The 17,598-nt window shown below is 33.2% G+C and overlaps 1 protein-coding gene and 1 long non-coding RNA gene across 2 annotated transcripts in view; one reads left to right on the plus strand and one right to left on the minus strand.

Moving 5' to 3' along the window:
* LOC114345252 (vacuolar protein sorting-associated protein VTA1 homolog) overlaps nt 1–17,598 on the plus strand; it is a 49,557-nt gene that overhangs the window by 7,095 nt on the left and 24,864 nt on the right. The window lies entirely within an intron of this gene.
* LOC126890070 (uncharacterized) lies at nt 12,570–13,046 on the minus strand. Its single transcript, XR_007700275.1, has 2 exons — nt 12,807–13,046; nt 12,570–12,708 (listed from the first exon to the last, which is right to left on the minus strand). It is a non-coding gene; the product is annotated as an uncharacterized LOC126890070 (long non-coding RNA).

Here is a 17,598-nt window from a genome sequence, read left to right on the forward strand (position 1 = left end):
AAAATTTTTATGGGGTGCACAAATTTTACTTTAATTTTTTTTAAGATGTTGCTGCCATAAAAATGCCACAGTTCCATTTTCAATAAAAAATCTCTGAGAGTTTTCGATATATGAAAAAAAATAGATGTTCATTTTGTAACTTCAAAGGGCTGTAATTTTATGTGTGTGCACTATTGTATATAAGTAAGTGAGGTTCAATCAACCTATTTTTGATCCCATAATCTGTGGTATAATTTATGACCAATCTTTTCGGGACACCCTGTATAATCTTCTTCTGCTTCTAGTAACTGTTAAAGAATCGTTTCAAAATACATCTTTTTCGAATTGCATGGAAATTTGGATTTAGGTTCTACTTACCCTCCACATCAAAGTTGAACTTCTGCCGGTGGTTGATTTTACTTGGGGTGACAGCCACCCTTCTCGGAGGTGAAAAAGGCATGTTTAAAATAAGTCCGGAAATGGACAAACTGACTAATTCTAAGTAATTTTCGTTCTATATAGTTTTTTTTTTAAGTTAGACTTTTCAAGTTATTTTCGATTGAAAATGTTTATTTTTCGACAAAAAACCACTTTTCCAGGCGGTTTTTCACTAATAACTCAAAAAATAAGTATTGTATCGAAAAAAATATTCATAGTTTAGAAAAAAACTGTGTATTCGTGAAGTCTATAATAGACCCAGCAAAAGCAAAATTGTAGCTCATAAAAAATATCTTCTTATTCGTCAAATTCCAAATCAAATATTTCAACGTGTAATAACCAAAAAATGAAGCACTTTTCGGGAAATCCCCAATCAGAAAATCAAAATGTAACTATCATATTTATAAAAGCAAAACCTACATTTTTTACTCTTGGGGATTTTTCGTATCGCTAATACTTTTTAAGGGGGAGTATGGTTTGAAATCAACATATCAAGCACATTTTTGTGAATTTTTTTCGAAGCTATGGTACAATTATTTTATTTTTAACTTAAATAAGCATATTAAGTACAATTCAAAGAATATTTAGAAAAAAATTCAATCCAAAATATTGAAAAATAAGCCATTGGTGACAAATTTTGACAGGCAGCTCCCAAAAAAATGGATTTTGCGGTGGACATCAGAACTCGTCACTCGATCATACGAAATAAAAAATTCAAAGAGATTTAATTAGCTTATAAGTTTCACGAGGTCACAACGTCAAGTTTTTTTATTTTTAATGATTTTTGAATTTTTGGCATCACTCACAAATCAAAAAAATGAAATTTTTGGTAAATATTCTGTGAAAATCAACAGATTTATTATTGTTAAACAAAAAATAAGCAAAAAAAGAAAAATATCTCCACGATGTTACCTCATGAAATGTCTAAAGAAAATCTGTGCAAAATATCAGGTATATCGGCCGAGTAGTTTTTCAGTTACAATGTCCACCGCATTTGAAAAGGCAGTTTTGAGAAAAATGCGTTTAAAGTTTTGACAACTGCATCTTCATCTTCTTATTTGTCTGCCAAATTGTTAAGTGATGCACATTGGAATACGTTTTTTGAATCGAGGAGTAATCTACAAAAGAGAAGGCGAACAGTTGTTTAACGTTTCTCACTACGCTCAAGCGTGCTGGCGCGAAGTCGGGGCAAAGCGAGTCGAAGGTAGGGATATTTAACACGCTGTATCTCTGGTAATTTTACTCCGATTATTTTGAAATTTTCAGAGAGTAGTCTTGAAAGTATGCACTTTTATTTGAAATAATAAAAAAAAATATTTCAAACCATCCCCCTCCTTAAGTTATTTTGAAAAAACAGAACTTTTTCAAGATTTTTAGAAAAAATTTTATTTGCTATAAAACCAAATTTTTTCAAAAATAAGCACTTTGAACCGATCAAACTTACAGATTGTATAAATAATACACATACATATTAAGTAAATGGTAAAGCGGTAACGATAAATTTTATTTAGGGTACTAAATAGGGGGAGGTTTTCGCAATTTTTTTTTACCAAAAAAAGGGGCCAACTTTATTTTGAGCATAACTCTCTTAGTTTTGGCGCTAAAAACTTTTGTCTTCTTCTTCTTCTTATACTTGTTGTAGATCTGTCGATCTGTTAATTCCAACGTTGAATTATTTCTTGAGAGGTATACTGCCAGCTATCTCTCCATCTTTTTGGTGGTCTCCCCTGTGGACGCTTGCCTGCTGGTTTTCCTTCTAGAGCAATTCTTGGTAGTCTGTGCTCCTCCATTCTTTTTACATGACTGAACCATTCTCTTCGTCTTTGCCTGCCCCATCTGACTACATCTTGCACGCAACATTGTTCCCTGATGATGTTGTTTCGTATTCTATCTCTTCTTGTCTTCCCTGCTATTGCTCTTAGGGTCTTCATTTCGGCTGTTCGTAGCATGCTTTTGATTTTATTTGTGCCTTCTCTTGATTCAATGCCATAGGTCATAACAGGTCTGATGCAAGTTTTATAAATTCTAACTTTGCTGTCCATTCTCATATATGGGTTATTCCAGACCACATCTCTCAAACATCCGGACAAGACAGCGGCCTTGTGAATTTGTCCTCTTAGGTCTCTGGCTGGGTCATGATAACTTGATAACTCTACGCCTAGATATTTGAACTGGCTTAGCTGTTCTATGGGTTTCCCCTCTGCCACTAGCTTGCATCTAATTGGGTCTTTCGCAATGGTAATGCAAATTTTTGTAAAGAATAAAAATAAAGCTTTTTTTTAACACTTATTGCTTCATGTTTTGGTTATTTCACGTTAAAATATTCGATTTGGAATTTAACAAATAAAAATGTATTTTTCATGAGCTACAACTTTTCTTTTATTGGGTTTATAAACTTCGTTATCATCATCATCATTCTCTTTGCCTTATCCCTATGCGGGGTCGGCTTCCCTAATTGCATTTCTCCACACAATTCTATCTTGGGCCATATCAATGTTAATCCCCTTTACCAACATGTCCTGCCTTATCGTCTCGCCCCAGGTCTTCTTTGGTCTTCCTCTCCTACTCCTTCCAGGAATCTGCACTTCAGCTATTCTTCGCATTGGGTGGTTAACGTCTCGACGTTGAACATGATCAAACCATCTTAACCTATGCTCTCTCATTTTGGCATCAATTGGTGCCACACCTAGACTTCCCCTAATATACTCATTTCTAATGTTATCCTTCTTTGTCACTCCACTCATCCATCTAAGCATTCTCATTTCCGCCACATGCATTCGCTGTTCCTCTTTCTTTTTCACTGCCCAACATTCAGTTCCGTACATCATAGCTAGTCTTATGGCTGTTTTATAGAATTTTCCCTTCAGCTTCATTGGAATTTTTCTGTCACACAACACACCACTCGCTTCTTTCCACTTCATCCATCCAGCCCTAATTCTACTGCATGCATCTCCATCTATTTCTCCATTACTCTGTAATACCGATCCTAGGTACTTAAAACTATTGCTTTTTACAATCATTTCACCATCCAAAGATACCATTTTATTTGTAGTAGCTCCATCTTTAAATGAACATTCCAAATACTCTGTTTTTGTCCTACTAAGTTTTAAACCTTTTTCCTCCAGAGCTTGTCTCCACTGTTCCAGTTTTTGTTCTAAGTCTCTTTCACTATTTCCTACTAACACGACATCATCAGCATACATTAAGCACCATGGAATGTTACCCCGTATTTTCGCTGTTATCTGGTCCAAAACTAATGAGAATAAATACGGACTAAGCACAGAACCTTGATGCAATCCTACTTTCACATGAAGTTTATCAGTCTCTCCCACACCTGTCCTAACACTAGTCGTTACTCCCTCATACATATCCCTCACAATCTTTACATATTCACCAGGGACTCCTTTCTTATTGAGTGCCCACCACAGAATCTCTCGAGGAACTCTATATGCTTTCTCAAGATCAATGAATACCATATGAGCGTTTGTTTCTTTACTCCTGTATTTTTCCATCAACTGCCTTATAATGAAAATTGCATCTGTTGTTGATCTACCCTGCATAAAGCCAAATTGATTATCGAATATTTCGGTGTCTTCACGTATCCGTCTATCAATTACTCTTTCCCATATTTTCATGGTGTGGCTAAGCAGTTTTATAGCCCTGTAGTTTGTACATTGTTGTATATCTCCCTTGTTTTTGTAAACAGGTACCAGTATACTGCTTCTCCATTCGTCTGGCATTTGTCCAACTACCATAATTCTATTAAATAGACCTGCTAGCCACCTTGTTCCTGTCTCTCCCAATGCTCTCCATACTTCCCCAGGAATATCATTAGACTGGGAGATATTATACAGAAGTTCAGCCACGATTTTCTAAGTCCTGCCTTTTGCAATACTGGAAGGGTAGACGATGTACTTACAATCTGTGGAAACATCCACAAATTTCCTGTGACATTTTCCTGTAAAAATTAGATTTTCCCAAAAAATAAAAATAGGGTTTTGCGATGAATTTCTAAGTCCTGCCATATCCGTAGATAGACAGGATACTATCGATTTTATGAAGAAAATTTTTTGGGCACAAGGGTTGCAAACGGGGTAACGGAGTATATATGTATACAAACATGTAAGGAAAATAATGAAATTTTCATGATTTTCTAGGTCCTGCCAATTAAATAAACTAAACATATTTATTTCAAAATGCTCAAAAAAATATTGGCATGACGTCTCCTAATGTTTAAGTATACTTGTCCCTTGGAAAATTCTGCGGAAAATTTTCACCTTGATTCCGTGATTTTCTTAGTCCTGCCTTTAAAAAGTTATAATACGTAATACAATAAATACCTTTTCGGTACTCGGCAGGAAGGTTAAACGGTTCTTGTAAGACGGCAGGAGTCGTAGATTTGTAAGAAAATTCGTGAAAAAGTCAATGATTTTCTAAGTCATGCCATTTTGCATATGTTTCAAGAATCTTAATATAAGTCTATTTACAAAGAGGCAGGATGGTTTTATGGTTATTTTGTATACAGGGTGGGGCATTAGTGTGACAAAGTCCAATTACTCGTTTGTCGTAAGATATACGAAAAAAGTTAATTAGGTAAAACATGGGCCACAGATAGGACTGTGATTTAACAGTATTTACTAATATACAGGGCTACCCGTTTTGACAGGGTGCCACAAATTTTTGTTTTTTTAAATGGAATACCCTGTATATTTTTACATTTTTGGATTCTACTCGATATTCTCTTTAATAAAATATAGTGTTTTGAAATATTATACGAGGTAGTTTAAAATATAATTACGTTTTTTTGTTAATTTTGTAGGAACATTCACACCCTATATATATATTGTTAGTGATTTGATATCCAAATTTCTATTAATTTATGTTTAAACGATTTTTAATATAGTCTACTATTTGTTAGTTATTAATAGTATACCAAAATGTTTAATTTTAGTATACGGGGTTGGTTGAAACTCGGAATGAGTATTTTCTGAGTTTTCTTAAATGGGACACCCTGTATTTTAGTATTATAATAAAATGATATTTTATGGTACCTTTTTATTTGTTAAGCATGTTCTATACCATATTTATATACTAATTTCGGCAGTAAATTGATACAGACAGATTACTCAGGTGGTTTTTGGGGTTTCTGAACAAGAATGTCACATTAGAGCAGATCTTTACCTAGTGCTCGGGGTGACTGATATACACGCCATATTCTTAAATTTCGAGGCTTTCAGACACTAAAGTGATGCAAGTAGATTACTCGAGGAGTTTTGTGGTTGCTGAACATGAATACGCCATCAGAATCGACCTCCAAAAACCCTCTAAATTCGAGATCAGTCACCCTGGGCACCAGGTGCTCCGAGGGTCGGTCGTAATGTCATATTCGTGTTCGGCCATCCCAAAAACCCTCGAATAATCTGTTTGCTTTAATTTATTGCCGATATCCCACGAAACTCCAGATGATTTTGACAGGTTTATGCATTTTTGGATGCATGTCATGCACTTAAATGCAATTTCCACCCATTTTTGTATTGTACACCGTTTCCTGATGTTATCCTGAACACAATGCAAAAAGTTGCAAGTAGATAGGTGCTGTATTTAAAAATCGATTTATTCTGGTATTGTTAGTGTTAGGACATTTTGCTATCAAATATAGGAAACAATATCAGGACAATATCTACAATCCTACAATATCAGGAAAACCAGTTGAGTGCGGCAACTTAGCGCCTGTTACTCGTACATGCGTGTTTATTTTGTGTTCGAACAAGTAAGAAGGCGGAATAAAATTGCTATGAGAGTCGCATAAATGGCCGGACGCCTATTTGTTTAGCAGTGTTTTATTTGCATGAAACGTGATTTACGTTTCATGTTTCTTTGATGTGCCAATAAGTTATGAGATAAAAAATATCCGTTGATCTACCCAAGACGGATGCCTATGACCAGTACTAGAAATTCACAATTGATAAAATCGATTCATCTCTGGAAGAGAAATAAACGTAGCAGTTTTCGTTTTCTTCAATAGAATTTTTCTAAATTCTTTTAAACTCAGAAAACCAAAAAACGAAAAATTTTTCAAATCGATTTTTCTAGAGAACTGCGTATTCTTCTAAGTTAAAGCAAAAGTACCTTTTAGTACAAAACTATCCCAGAATTTAATAATCCAGTGTCAGAAATGCTTAAAAGTTAGACAGAAAAGTTATTCGATAAAATATCCGTTTCCGTAACCAAAACGGACCCCTATGACCGGTACTAAAAATTGACAATTGATAATTGACATTTGACAATTGACCTCTGGAAGAACAATAAGTGTACCAGTTTTCGTTTTTCCAAATAAAAGCGTTCTGGAGCTATTTTAAAGAAACTAATTACAAGACTTCGATATGCTTCTTCTAGACGAAGCATATCGAAGTAGAGGTCGTCCGCCAACCAGATGGTCTGATGACATCAAACGGATCGACAGAAACTTGATGCAGACAGCACAGGACAGAAATGCATGCAGAAGACTGAGGGAGACCTATATCCAGCAGTGGATAGATCCGGGTTGAATTATGACGATGATGAATTACAAGACGCCATATTTAAAGAGCTCTAGCTTTCCACGGAAGCATTTTTGAACTAGGTGAATTGAGTTAAATTTTCTTAAAATTATCTGAGGAATCTCCGGTTTTCGTTTGTTATGAGAGTTTCTGGTCACCCTGTATAATATAATGGGTATTTAAATGCCCTACTATAACCAATAAATTATAAAAATTGTTTATTTACTTTTATTGCGTTTACTTAGATAAAAATATGATCTAATCACTTAAAATAAAGATGTTAGACTTTGCTATTAGATTTGAAAAGTGTGTAAAACTTCCGAGACATTATTCAGGAAAATAATATTTAATAGTTGTCGATTGTTTTAATAATATACAAATTAATTTTTTTTTGTATTATTCATCTTTGCGGTTATCCTGCCAAGTTTTAAACGGTTTTAGATTAGTGTTTTTTAAGCATACTCGACATGGCATGACCTAGAAAATTGTGGTGATAGGAATATGTTTGTATAACACCCTGAAATAATTTTACAGACACACAATTTAATTTTTTTATACGAAATAACTTTACAACCATCCTGCCTCTTTGAAAATATATTTATATTAACCTTCTTGAGATATGTACGAAATGGCATGACTTAGAAAATCGTGTAATTTTCCACGAATTTTCTTACACATTTTTTAACTATATATAGTAAAAAAGGTGTAACTAAACATCCTGCCATTTTGAATAATGTCTACTGAAATTATTTATTTTATAACAAAATTTATTTTATGACTTAGAAAATCACGGAACCAGAGTGAAAATTTTATACAGAATTTTCCAAGAAACAAGTGCAGTTAAACATTAGGTGACGTCATGCCAACTTTTTTTGGTCGTTTTGAAATAAATATGATTAATTTATTAAGTTGGCAGGACTTAGAAAATTATGAAAATTTCATTATTTTCATTACATATTTGTATATCTGTATACTCCCTTAGTCCTTTTGCAACCGTCCTGCCCAAAAAATTTTCTTCATAAAATAGATAGTATCCTGTTATTCTATGGATATGGCAGGACTTAAAAATTTATCGCAACTCCCAATTTTTTTTTCATGGAAAATTTAATTTTCACAGGAAAATGTCACAGGAAACCAGTGGATTTTTCCACAAATTGTAAGTACCTTCTCTAACCTTCCAGTATTGCAAAGGGCAGGACTTAGAAAATCGTGGTTGAACTTCTGTTAATATCTCCCGGTTTACATCTGGTCCTACCGCTTTTCCTTTCTTTATTTTTTGAAGCGCTTGAGCCACTTCCTCGTTTGTTATTCTGGTAACCATTGCTGTTACTGTCTCAGTTAACTCCACAGGCTGTCTGTCAAATTCTTCATTTAATAAACTGTCAAAATACTTTCTCCATCTCTTTTTGAAATCCTTTTCGTGAATTTTGTTTAGGGATATTTTTGTTTAGTATTTTATTATTTTCATCTCGGATACATCTAATCTGATTAAAATCTCTTGCTTTCTTTGCTCTCTGTTTGGCTATTTTATATATCTTCGTTTCGCCTTCCCTGGTATCAACTTGATCGTATAGGTTTGAATACGCTTCTGCTTTAGCTTTTGCTACTGCTACTTTCGCTTCCTTTTTGGCGACCATATAGTTTTGAAGATCTATGTCGGATCTGGTTTCTTGCCACTTTTTTTATATAATTTTCTCTTCTCTTTTATTTTTCCTTGTACTTCATTTGACCACCACCAAGTCTCTTTATCCTCAAACTTCTTTCCTGACGTTTTCCCAAGTATTTCAATAGCCGTCTCTCTAATAATATTGGCAATTTTTCTCCAAATTGTGTTAGGGCTTCCTTTCATGTTCCAACATATTTTTTCTACTATTCTTTCCCTGAATAGACCTTCCTTCTCATCTTTTAGCATCCACCACTTGATTTTTTGTGGTCCTCTTCGATATTTTTGTTTAGTTTCGCTTTTTACTTCGATGTCCAGAACAAGCAGCTTATGTTGTTGGCTTACTGTCTCACTAACTATTACCTTGCAGTCCTTGCATTCACGTATGTCTTCTTTCCTTATCATGAAGTAGTCTATTTGGGATTGATGTTGTCCACTTTTGTAGGTAATAAGTTGAGTTTCTCTCTCTTTATAAACTTCGTTAACACACCATTTTTTTTTCGATTTTTTCGAGCTACATTTTTGCTAAGAATATTTTTTTTTTGATAAAATACTTACATTTTGGGTTATTTGCGAAAAACTGCATGAAAACGTGTTCGTTTTGTTGAAAAATATGCATTTTCACTCGCAAATAATTCGAAAATTATTAACTTAGTTAAAAACTCTATAGTCCAAAAGTTACTTAGAATTAGTCAATTTATCCATTTCCGGACATATTTTAAACGTATGCTTTATCACCCCCGAGAAGGGATGACTTTCTCACTTTCTCTTCCAAGTAAAAGCAACCAACAGCACAAGTTCTGCTTTGAAGTGGAGAGTAAGTAGAACCTAAATCCAAATTTTCTTGCAATTCGGAGTTGACATTGAAAATTACGCTCCAAAACAGTCATTTACTGGGCTATAAATGATATACGAAAGTATAGAAACACCTTTCGCATATGTCGTTTGTCTCGGTCGCATACTCATTTTAAGGAGCGTCAGTTCATTTGGTGTCTTGGTCACGTCTACCTGTCGCCTGTCTTGGTCTCCTGTCCCTCGCTTGTTGCAGAATACTACTAGTGCAGTCACTGAACGTGGGTACGAGCTATTACCTCCGATTTCGTTGAACCTCCATCGATTTGCATGAAAATTGGTGAGTGGTTAGAGGATATCTCAAGGAACAAAGGTGACATGGTGCCAACTTGCGCATTTACCCTGGGGGTGGATGCCATCCCTCCTCGGGGGTGAAAATTATTTTATTAAAAATAACCCCACATTTCGATAGAGGGACAAATTATAAGCAAAATTTGTTATATAAAGTTTTTAAAATAAATCAAAACTTCTTGAGTTATTAAAGATCGAAGATTTTATTTTTTCGTGAGAAAAATACATGTTTTTAACCGATTTTTCATAAATAACTCAAAAGCTATGTTTTTTCAAAAAAGTTACGATTATCAAAATTGAGGCTAATAAAAAATCAAATAAACTCCTTACTAGAAAAAACCTTTTAATGTTAACTAAAAGTGAGTTATAGGTAATTGAATGTATATTTCTTTCGTCGAGTACCCAAATCTAAGTATTTAAGCTTAAATACCGGGAAAATGATGCATTTTATAACATAAACTTATTAAACATTTGTCAAAGTTCTTAGAAATATCTATCAAATAAGCCCTCGAACAAGTTGATAGCATTAAAATGTATGCACCAAAAGTTGATTCTAAGAGCTATTAAAAAACGTCGAATTTAGTCTTTTAAACCTCTTACTTTTTTAAAAATAAAAGGTTAAATGGCCCCGGTTACATGGTTCTCACAGCAAAATTGAAATTTTAAACGTTTCTATCTCGGTTATTTTTTACTCTACGGAAATATGTAGTAAAATGGGTAAAGTATTTGGAACAGAAAAAGCTAAAATTTAGTTATATATCATTTTTTACGTATATTGAGTATTTTTGATTTTTGGAGTTATTATCAGAAGAAAATGAAAAGTACGATAATTTTAAAAATTCTAATTTTTTTAAATGTCTTTTTTTTTCAAAAATATGCATTCTAAACCGGTCAAAATTGTTGAAATCATTAACTATGTTAACCTAAAGAAATTCTTGTGAGGATTACCTACTACAAATTTTCATTTTTGTGGAAATGGCGTATGTTTTATTTTTCACTTTTTCCGAAAAAAAATCGAAAGGGTTCTCTTATTTTCATCATAACTTGCTTAATTTTAATGCTATTAACTTCTACTGGAGCTCATTTGATAGGTATTCCGAAGTACTTTGACAAGTGCTTAACAAGTATATTCTATAAAATGCATCGTTTTCCCGGTATGTAAGCTGGAATACTTAGATTTGAGTACTCGTCGAAAAAAATATACATTCAATTACCCATAACTCACTTTGAAATAACACTAGTTTAGTTCTTTAAGTAGGGAGTGTATTAATTTTTTTATTATCTTTAATTTTGGTAATAATAACTTTTTTACAAAAGCTTATAGTTTTTGAGTAATACGTGAAAAACAGCTTTAAAACATGCATTTTTTAAGAAAAAATAAAATCTTTGATATTTAATATCTCAAAAAGTATTGATTTATGTTAATATCTTTATATAACCACTCACCAATTTTCATGAAAATCGATGAAGGTTTAACGAAATCGGAGGTGAAAACCTTCAGTGACTCCACTAGGTATACCTTTAGTCTCCCCACAGTACTTTTAGAGTACCTACCACCAAATTCTTTTACCCTTATGTCTCGAGTAATGAAGTAGATCTAATTTGAGAATGTTGTGTTAAAAAAATCATTTATTAGTTATCAGCTTATGCTTAATACTTCAAGTGGTATTAAAACGAATTTGTGTTAAATACACAATAAGTTGTATGTACTATAAACTAAAGGATCGTTGGGGAAAAACAACGCATTTAGCGTATTTTAAAAAATTATGTCCGAAAAAATAAAGAAGACCTAATAGTACAGTTGGTCAGTACCTAACTTTCAAAAAAATCTAAACAGGGACTAAGGGCCGGTATTTCAATAGCTACTTAAGCTTTTGCTTAGCTAAGCCTGTGTCAAAAGTTAAGGAGAAGCTTAAGCTGGGTGCCGTATTTCCATCATTCTCTTAACTAAACTGATGCTCAGCTGTAAAGTTAATTGGTTTGGTACCTCTGAATACGCCAAAGTGCCAGAGCTAACTGTTCTGAGGTAAAAACCACTACTGTTGACATTTAATTTTATCTTGTCATCTGTATCAATGTTATTTTTACTTTACTTGATTTTGTGTACATGGTACATGTGTTTTTAGTTTATTGTCTATATTTCTCTGGTTATATTTTTTATTGATATTTTGCATAAGCAATAGATCCGTCTTTGTAATTTTGTTTATTGGATATATTCAGTAGTAATTGCAGAAGAGCTCTGAAATTCTATATTAATTTCAGAGGTCGAGTGCAATTTGTTGCGATTATTTCATGAATAAAACTGTTCAAAAATAAAATTTTATTGTAATTTATATATGTAAGTACCATTAAACACACAGTTTTTATAAATATTTGACGATTGAAAGTCATCACTTTTATAATTTTTAAAACATTAATTGTCATTAATGTCACTGAATGTATTTTTTCGTAGCAACGAAGGGCATCTGACGTAATATACTTAACGACGGGAGATTATCAAAAATTATCGATTTAATTCAGATTTCTGTAGCTTTCTATTGGTCAGAATCTCCTATGAATGAAATAATCCTTAAAATGTCAAATTGGAATGTAAGTTTATTTTTGTAAAATAAATATACCTACCAAGCATTTTAGAAATAAACAATTTTCATGTGCCTACACCTTTCAAAAGTAGTAAGAATTTTAATAATCGTTATTACGATTAATAAATTAATAGATTATTATTTAATAATCCAATACTAAATATTTAATACTTCCAATATTTAATATTTTATTCAAGTGGACAATAAAGGTACAACACAAACAACTTTTGTTTCTTAATTATTTATTTATACAATAATGTGACATTTTACATAGAAATATGAGTATTTAATTTGGATTAAATATATGTTTACTCGTTGAATTTTTCCACCGTCTGCACACAACACCTGATGGGAGCCATTAGACCTAACAACAAAACGCGAAATAAAATGTGTATTTTAAAACTGTTGGATAAACAGTACCTACAATCAGAAAATCTCTACCTTACAATCAGAAAAACTTACCTTTAAAAAGGTACTCGATTACAAAATAACAAAAATATCAAAAAACACGACTGAATATCAGCTTTTTATGGTGACACAAACACATCACATAAACCGACCATATAAAATGACTGAACGACAACGAACGAACGAACACGAACACTGAACACAGATTCACAGATAGCGCAGGATTTGTCAAAAGTCATGTTCCACCAATCACAATGCCGACATCAGCGCCTCTGACAAAATGGAAGGAAAATAAATACGATTACATGTTTTTTATTAGAGTGCGCTGGGCATGGTCTGGTGGATTTTAATGACAGCTGACATAGATAGTGTGTGCTGGTAAAGGTACTTTCACCTTTTCTCATAACAAGTGACAGTTGACATATAACATTTTAGCAATCGAATTGAACAACTTTTCAACATGGTCTGTAGTTACATAAATCTAGTTTTTTTTAAATTATAATGAAATACATATTATTGAAAAAAGACGACTTAAGGTCCAAGATAAATCAGTTGACAAGTTATCCTTCAAAAAACTGAACTCGGATCTTTTTAAAAAAATTTAATATAGGATGTAAAGAAGCTTGATGGTGAAGTTTTCCATATTATTGGATAAGTCACAAATTTCATTAGGTGCACTATGGGTGTATCGAAGATGGAAAATAAAATTAATTAAGAATGAATTTTTTGAGAATATGGTTTTCTAAAGAATAAGCTGCCAAATGATTGATTACAATTATTGATTTATAATGATAATATTTAGTAAAGAATTAAAAAGTTTTTTAAAAAATGTTTGATTTTGATTGCATGAGGTCAAACTTCTTCTTCTAGTTCTTATTTTCGGAACGAAAGTAGATAGAGGGTCGCTTCCGGCGGCATATTTTATTGCTAATTAATTGCTGATAGATGAGGTATACAAGAATTTACAAACTCACCCTCTCCAACCCTTACCGTTATCTCATCATTCCCCTGATTTCACAAAAAGTGAAAATAACAAGTTTAAAAACCTAAACCCAAGTAGGTAGCTTTTCTAATTAATTGTTGCAGGTCTACGCCAAAAATGAATTTATTTTTTGCTTCATCCCCTAAAGAGCAACAATGGCTACTGCGGTTTAGTACTTAAGCTACAATACCCAACACTCATATTTTAGGAACGAAAGGTGATAGAGGGTCGCTTCCGGCGGCATATTCTATTGCTAATTAATTGCTGAAAGATGAGGTATACAAGATTTTACAAACTCACCCCCTCCAACCCCTACCGTTATCATCATTCCCCGGATTTCACAAAAAGTGAAAATATCCTAGTTTAAAGACCTAAAACCAAGTGGGTATTTTTTGCTAATTAATTGCTGCAGGTCTACGCCAAAAATGAATTTTTTGCTTCATCCCCTAACGAGCAACAATGGCTACAAATGCATAAAAATGAGAAAACTTGCTAAAATACTCTAATCTCTCTTTCAAAAATAGCTTATAGCCTATAGGATAGTTCCTTAGGGCTTTAGCTAAATTACAGTCGGAAAATGAAAGAATATCCATGAACGAACATATAAAACACGCTGTATTTTCCTGTCACCGTGCGACAAAGAAAATTGTCCAGTGCAAGTACAAGTAACAATATTTATTACATGTACTTGCGCTGGCCAATTTTTTGTATGACACGGCGACAGGAAAATACAGCATGTTTTATATGTTCGTTCATGGGTATTCTTTCATTTTTCCTACTGTATGTTTATGCCATCTTAATCGGCAACCAATGTCACATGGAAAATTTTGCTTGCGATTTTTTTTTAGTTAGAACAGAGTAACATGGACACTACTGGGAAAAAGGCTGATCTAGTCGAACGTCTAAAGAAGGCTCTGCAAGAAGAGGTTCAAGATCCAGAAACCTATTTGTTTGAAGACAAGCATGCTGCTGTGATTTCGTCAATTTCGAAAGTTTTTGGTGAAATCTCCCAAGTTTCGACAGACATTACATCGTTAGAGAACAAAGTTTCTGGTGAAATCTTCCAAGTTTCTGGCGAGATTTCGAAAGTTTCCTCGGATGTTTCGAAAGTTTCGGCGAATTAGAACATAGAGTTTCTATTGAGATTTCGAAAGTTTCGGGTGATATTTCATCCCTTGAAAGCAAGATGACTAACGAGATCTCTAAAGTCACTTTTGATTTTGACGACAAGATATCGTTCCTAAAATCTACCTTTGAAGAAAAGATCAAAGAAATGGAAAAGAAAATGGAGGAAACGGAAAAAGTAGACAAAAGGATGGAACCCATCTTAACATACATTAAAGATGATGAAACCAAAAACAAATTGGAGCCACGGCCGATAGTTGAAGTGAGTGTAAGTCTTGCGCGTGTTAAGGTGCCAAATTTCGACGGAAAGTCGTCATGGAACAATTATATGAAACAGTTCGAATCGGCAGCCAGAGCGAACGGATGGTCCGAAAAAGAAAAGGCTGTAAACCTCACTATTGCTCTTCGAGGCGACGCTTTGGATGTTCTCCAGACCATAGCTGTAGAGGAAACAGATGACTTCGAACAGCTCAAAGAGAGACTGAATATGCGATATAGTCACGAACATTAGAGCATGTCTATCAGTCGCAATTTAAAAATCGAAGACAAAAGAAAGATTCTCTTCAAGAATATGAGGTAGATATTGCCAGGTTAGTACGATATGCATATCCAACAGCTCCCGAAGACATGATGGAAAAGTTGGCTGTTCAAACATTCATTGATGGCCTTCGTGATCGTGAAATGCAAAGATTACTGCGATTAGCTCGGCACAAGACGCTGGTCGATGTCTTGTACCCCGTCCTCGAATACGAATCAGCTACTCAGGCCTCTGGCGGGTACAGTAAAGTTAGGACTGTGAAATAGGAAGAGGATGAAGACAAACTGGACCAGATTGTCAATATGATAAAGGGCATTTCATCAAGAAAACGAAGACCACAAATTCGTGTAAGTATCCCAGGTACGACACGAATCGAGAAACCCACCAGCAGGAAAACTAGAACGGGTCGGACTTAAGGGGACAGCTTCGACCCTAAACTTTTCCAAAGACCCTCTCATACTAATAGCTTCTTTGAAATGTCGCGAATATAGTATATTAGCCCGATCAGGGAACACAAAATTTTACGAAAACCTCCAAAAAAATAAAGGAAGGATGAAAATTTGGGTATTGTTAGTTTAAATGGTCTATTATTATATAAGAAAAAGTTTACAATTCTACATCCACTCCATTTTATAAAAATTGGGAAATACAGGGTGAAAAATATTTTCTCGGGAGTGAAAAAATATACGTTTAAAATAAGCCCGGAATTGGATAAAATGACTAATTCTAAGCAACTTTTGTTCTATAGAGTTTTTTTACTAAGTCAATACTTTTCGAGTTATTGGCGAGTGAATATTATGTTCATTTTTAACAAAAAAAAACATGTTTTTGGACGATTTTTCGCAGATAACTCAAAAAGTAAGTATTCTAGCGAAAAAAATATTCTTAGTAAAAATATAGCTTATAAAAAATTGAAAAAAATGGTGTACGCGTGAGGTCTGAAGACCCAGTAGAAGCAGAGTTGTAGCTAATGAAAAGTAGGTTCTTCTTCGTCAAATTCCAAATCGAATATTTCAATGTTAAATAACCAAAAAACAGAGCACTTTTTGGGGAAACTTCATTACAACTTTTTTAAAGTGTTTATAAAAAGGTTAATTTTTGTTTTTTAAAAACTTTTCTAACATTAATAATAAGTGAGTTACGCTCAAAATATTGTTGGTCTCTTTTATTTTTTGGTACAAAAATCGCGCGAAAATCACCACCTAATTAGCTTCCCAAATAAAATTACTCGTTACCGCTTCACAAGTTACTTTACTTATGTATTATTTAAATTATTTATAAGTTTCATTGGTTCAAAGTGCTCATTTTTGAAAAAAAATGGGTTTTAAATAAGAAATTTTTTTTATTTTGAAAAAAAAATTGAATTGTTCATGGAATTAACTTAAAAATTATTAGTAATACCAAAAATCTTAAAGAGTAATAAAATGTACGTTTTACTTTTCTGAATATTTTTGCTTTTTTGTTTTCTTGTTAGACAAAAATTGGATATGCTATGGCTGTTCAAAATTTGCCTAAAGTTGTGATTAGTTACTCGTTCAAGCCATTTTAACTACAGCTTTTTCAAAAATAAGCACTTTGAACCGATAAAACTTACAGATCATAGAAATAATATATAAGCAAAGTAACTTGTGAAGTGGTAATGATAAAATTTATTCGGGGATGCTAATTAGGGGGTGATTTTCGCGATTTTTTCACCAAAAAATAAAAGGGACCAACAATATTTTGAGCGTAACTCAATTACTTTTATTGTTACAAGTATTTTTAAAAAACAAAAATAAACCTTTTTTAAACACTTTAAAAAAGTTGAAATGAATTTTCGCCGAAAAGTGCTCCGTTTTTGGGTTATTTCACATTGAAATATTCGATTTGGAATTTGATGAAGAAGAACCTACTTTTCATTAGCTACAACTCTGCTTCTACGGGGTCTACAGACCTCAAGCATACACCATTTTTTTCAGTTTTTTATAAGCTCTATTTTTGCTAAGAATATTTTTTCGCTGAATTACTTACTTTTTGAGTTATCTCCGAAAAATCGCCCAAAAACATGTTTTTTTTTTCTGTTAAAAATGAACATATTCACTTGAAAATTTTTTGCTCAATTAGAAATCCAATGAAATCAATTAATTTGTGGTCATCTGATTGAATACAACCAATAAAACCAACATTATACTGAAAACAGATCCCATGGGCTGTTTTCACTC

This window comes from Diabrotica virgifera, chromosome 8 (assembly GCF_917563875.1).
Source record: "Diabrotica virgifera virgifera chromosome 8, PGI_DIABVI_V3a".
Classification (NCBI taxonomy): domain Eukaryota; kingdom Metazoa; phylum Arthropoda; class Insecta; order Coleoptera; family Chrysomelidae; genus Diabrotica; species Diabrotica virgifera.